This window comes from Electrophorus electricus, chromosome 2 (assembly GCF_013358815.1).
Source record: "Electrophorus electricus isolate fEleEle1 chromosome 2, fEleEle1.pri, whole genome shotgun sequence".
NCBI classification, from domain to species: domain Eukaryota; kingdom Metazoa; phylum Chordata; class Actinopteri; order Gymnotiformes; family Gymnotidae; genus Electrophorus; species Electrophorus electricus.
The window spans coordinates 23583288-23588608 of record NC_049536.1 but is presented as its reverse complement, the minus strand read 5'-3'; the positions used below and the strand labels follow the sequence as shown (position 1 = coordinate 23588608).

At 44.2% G+C, this 5321-nt stretch overlaps 1 pseudogene; it reads right to left on the bottom strand.

Moving 5' to 3' along the window:
• On the bottom strand, window positions 1–2460 carry LOC113588594 (annotated as a pseudogene).
• Window positions 2461–5321: the final 2861 nt, after the last annotated feature.

Sequence of the window (5321 nt, the reverse complement as noted above, 5' to 3'; positions counted from 1 at the left end):
TCAAGTATGGAGGTTTGCTGGACTTGGCCGGACATTGTAAACCGCCTGCACTAGGAACCGGACATGATGGAAGACTGCCTACATGATATTTAACTAGGAAATCCTGCACCGCAGTGTGTTCTCCCACCTAGTCCACGCTCCCTGTTGCCAGAGTCCCACCACCCTGCTGACTCGCTCTTCCTCCACACCTGCTCGGATCTCTTCCTGGAGTAGATGGTGTCTCTCCTTGCCCTGGGTTTTGCTGACCTGGGTCTTTGGGAAGTAACCCAAGCCCGCTCTGCCCATCGCCAAACTACCAACCAGTGCCTTTTGTCTGACGCGAGACTCTGCCACCTCCACTTCCTTTTCAGCCTGCCATTTCCTTCCTGTCCTCACCTCAGTGCCGGCTGGTGACACTTTACAGTCTCTGGAGTCCCTGTGCTGTAGGACTTCTCTTGTGTGTGCAACCTTAAACTCTTCAGTGAGGCCACTGAAGGGTAGCTGCAAGATGTTACTTGTCCCATACAGTACTGTGCTGGTGAGACTCCGTGGGAGGCCCAGAAACTTTTGGAGGAAGCTGCTGATCTTTCTTTCCAGGGACTCAACTGTTGTCAGTGGGACCTCGTTGACCAGCAGAGGCCACAAGATGCTCGGTAAGATGGAATGCTGGTAGATCCAGGCTTTAAATCTACCAGGCAGGTGAGACTTGTCAACCTTGGTGAGCCAAACTCCAAGCTCGTCGTTGGACTTCTGGATGGCAGCTGAATCTTTCAGGCTTGTGTCAAATAGCTTCCCTAAGATCTTGACTGGTTGTTCTGAGATGGAAGGAATGACAATTCCAGAGATTAAAAACGGTACTTATCAGTCACTTTCCCTCTCTTCAGCACCATGGATCTTGACTTAGAGGGCTTAAAGCTCATCCTTGCCCAGGTGATAAGTCTGTCAAGTCCTTGAATGATCCACCTGCTCCCTGGGACAGATGTAGTTGCGATGGTAAGGTCGTCCATGAACGATCTAATGGATGGCTGCCGTACACTAGACTTGGTTAAAAGCCCTCTGCATTCCACCTCAGCTGACTTGACCACCATGTTCATGGCAAGGGCGAAGAGAATAACAGATGGTGCAGCCTGTTATTATTCCTTTAACCAAGATGATGCCAATCTGATGTTATTGACCCAGAAGTGACCATCAACCTGAAATTATTGTAGTAATCTCGGATCAGATTCTTGATCTTACAGGGAACATGGTGGCGGTGAAGTGCAAGCTCGACCAGTTTGTATGGTATGGAACCATAAGCATTGGCCAAGTCTAACCATAACACAACTAGGTCACCTCTGTTCTCATGGGCCTCTCTGATGAGCTGTGAAACTACCCCCGTGTGCTCCAAACATCCAGGAACTCCAGGAATCCCACCTCTCTGTACTGAGGTGTCGATAAAGTTGTTCTTCAGGTTGATGTTGATGGTTGATGTTTCTCGAGTTCTCCTCTTTTGGGATCCAAACTCCCTCAGCACACCTCCAATGGTCAGTGACTCTCCCCCTTCGCCATATCACATTCAAAATCCTCCATAAGTGCCGAAGATGTTCAGGACATTTATAGACCAAGTAGGGTACACCGCTGGGGCCTGGAGTGGGTGCTGAGCGACCTCTCTTAATCACTTCCTCCACCTCCTTCAGACTCAGCTCCCTCAGATCGAACTCCATTGTTTGGGGGGGCGGGGCTGATGAGGGCTTTGTTGGGTTCAAGGTCTTACTCCCTCAATGGATCACTCAAGGTGTTCTGGAGGAAACAATTTACTTCCTCTTTTGAACACTCTAGTTGGCCACTGCATTTGTTTCCATGCAGATGTTTTGCAAACCCAACGGGATTGGCGATGAAGGCAGCTCGCTTCCTGGCTCTCTCTCTTCCCCGCCTCCTATGCCACTCTGCTCAGCGTGGGGTCATCAGCTTCTTTCTCAGAAAATTCTGCAGTTCTGCTAATGCCTGCTTCTCCTTATCAGTAGATTTCTTGTACTATTTCTTAAGGGTTTGAAGCTCCTGGCGCAGTTGATGTATTTTTTAGGCCCTACAATTCATGGTGTAGGTGGTGTTACCTTTCTCTACCTGCCCGAATCTTTCAGAGGCATAGCTGATAATGATGGTAGTCATTGTTTGAAGTCGACTATCAGCATCTCCTTTGGCTGTAGCTTAAATGATGTTGGACACGTCCTTGTCAAACTGCAGCCACACACTCCAGTTACTGGCTGGGGGCCACTTTATCCGCTGCTGTGGAACTACTCTACTTGGAATAGGAGACTCAGGAGCATGGAGGGACTTGGCTCTGTGGGGTGATTCCTGGCCGGACTCCTCCTGCATCTCACCAGGTTCAGGACCTCTGTGTTGCACCTTGGTCTTCTGCACCAAACATTTCATTCTGGCCTGATTGATTCTGAGGCCATGCTGGTTCTTGCACAGCTTTCTGCAAATGCATGTTATACGCATAGTCAATCCGTTTGCATGAGTCATTAACCGTTGCTCAGACCGATTGGAGATCTCATATTCTAAACTCAACCTCAGGTAATGAAACAAAGCCACATTTGCAGTGTTGTAACAGCAACCACGTTTCTTTAAAATAGGATCCTGAAGCAAAACTGGGTACTTTCTAAGACCCCTTTTTTGTTATTGTAAAGCAACCTTGAGTTTGTGAAAGGCGCTATATAAATTAAACTTATTATTAGTATTATTTTTCTCAAAAATAGTATTTCTTCTGTCTCAAAAACAATGTATTCCCTGTGTTATCTGAAGATAGCTTATTTTTATGAAACATTATGTGTCCCTCTAAATACTTTGTCCAAATACAAACACACACACACACACGTGCGCCTACATCTACCAGGTGGGCATCATATTAGGGAGCCAGATATGTCCCAGGTGCCTGGACACCTCGCTGGGGATCTGCTGGTCCACTACACACAGGATCCCTGTACAAGCATGAGGGGGACGCCAAAGAGCAGGCCATCACTAGAGGATGTCGTTACAAATCTGCAGCTGTGTCCATACAAGTCTGTGCATCAAAATATGCTCTTTTGTGTCACTGTTTGTGACATCTCACTGTAATGTAGTTTTTATTCAATAAACACTCAGTCTTTTTTTAACAAGTAATTGGTTTCTAAAAAGGGTTCTAAAGATTTTGGATGTATAACACTGTGCAAAAATGTAACGTTTTAATGTTTCACACATTAAAATAGATATTATAGAGTAGTATAGTACTATGGCACTATAGATGTATAGTACATTTTATGCTGAATTCAAGTCTGTGCTCACACTTGGTTTTTACATTACAGGGAAAGTTTTTACATTAATTATATATTCATACATAAGACTGTTATTACACTTAATAAGCACAAATTTACTTTTAAAATGTACAGTGTATGATTTTTTGCCTACATTTATCTTAAGGATCCGTCTTAACCCGTCTTCAGTCTCCAGCAATAATCTTAACCACAGTTGACCAACATGGAGGGAACCACGCTCCCTGGTACTGATTTGCCGCACCATACATAATGACAGGCGACTAAACAACAAACAAACAACAAAAACAACAACAACAAAACCCAAAAACTGTGATAGAGACATTCTAAAAAACACATCATTTTTTTGTCAAAATCATGGTTTACCAGTTTAATCAGCATAAATACAGCTAGACTTGCAAGAAGACTGTGAAGTTTACCTTCCACCCAATAAAAGTCAGATGAATTCTACTCTCACACATCCAGTTGAACCACTTGCACTAAACTCTTCCCTTCTCCATTCCTAACACCTGACTCAACTCCCCTGCTCCTCACCAAGCACCTAGCGAGCTGATTCGGGTGAGTTAGAGAAAGGAAAACTCCAGAGGTGCAGTGCAGTCTTCCCAGGGTTGGGACCCACACGCACTGGCACACAAACTTCAAAGCAGTAGAAGTGAGGAGATGGACCGAGTCAGCACCAGGACCGGGCCGGGCCTCCTCGCTGGAATGTTACGGCAGCGAGGTGAAGATGAGTGCCTTGTGACCCTCACGGGACTGCGCTCCGTACCTGAGACACGCCCATAAAGCTGGGCGTCGCCGTGGAGATGAGGCCCAGGGTTTTGATGCGGCAGTTCACCAGCTAGGAAAGGATGTTACACGCTGCCTCTGCAGATTCTGTGCAGCTGTCCACCTGGAGACGCAGCATGGGTAGACCACTAGCACGGGAACACGCCTCTCACTGCGCCACTTTGCCTCGTCCTCCTCGCTTATTGTTCATCCAGCTATAACGGACTTCTTTAATCTTTAGTTTTTTTTTTTCATGTGCATCAAATTAAGAGGGGATCTAAATTTGGGAATAACAATCTAAATTGCATCATTTTCTGTATGAGTCATAGTAACTGTCTACGTGTGACCGATGTTTTAACTTTTTTCATCTTTTTTTTTTTTTTTTTCTTTAAAGTGCTTACTGCCTCCAGCAGCGATGAAAGTAGGTCAGTGTGTCAGAGAGAAACGTCATTCTACAGAAAACGTGAAAACGTTCACGGTGTAAACGCTGTGTAACACGCATTTGCTACAGTCCGTGTCCATAGCACGTCAGAACTCTTCGTCGTTTCAACCTGTACCACACACACGCAGTAGCTTTAAAACTGACAGCATATCCTGAGCAATAAGTGGAATGTAAGCAATATACAGCGCTTGGTAGCTATATTACACGTTAAGTGCTAATACGTCTAACCTGTGTATGACCAAACCAAAAATGGTGAAAATTGTCACAGAAAGTGCTAGAACACGTGTATCTCTTTCAGTGTAAGGCACACGCCAATCAAGGCAGTTTGTAAGCCTCATACTGTTTAATTAATTAGATTCCTCACCGTTTAAGAGCGTTTAGTAGAAACGGAAAATATTACTGTGGTTTTAGAGACTCATAATTGTGTGGCGTGTGAATTCTCTTATTCTTACTATTTTATCCTCTTTCAAGTCTTTGAATATTTTAATTCATAGACTTCACAAAACACGTTTCATCGATTTAAGCGTTTACAAGTTAAACATGCATTAATAATTCTATATTATAGGCTATAATATTATAATATATTATTATAAGTAAATAACCATACTTTCAATCTACAATAATTAAGATATTAAAATACTGGTTCCTGGCTTTGTTAATTTACTGTGTTTAGCTCCCAAATTAATTACTATTGTGACAAAATATTTGCAAAAGCGCAGTAACTGACGCAGCGGTCATGCGTTTACTTAAAAAGAGTTACAATCGGTCTGATGTTGCGCACTGCTGAGGAGTTTAGAAAAATCTGGAAGGCAGTTGTGTTTGCCAGTATTGTGCGGGAAGCAGTG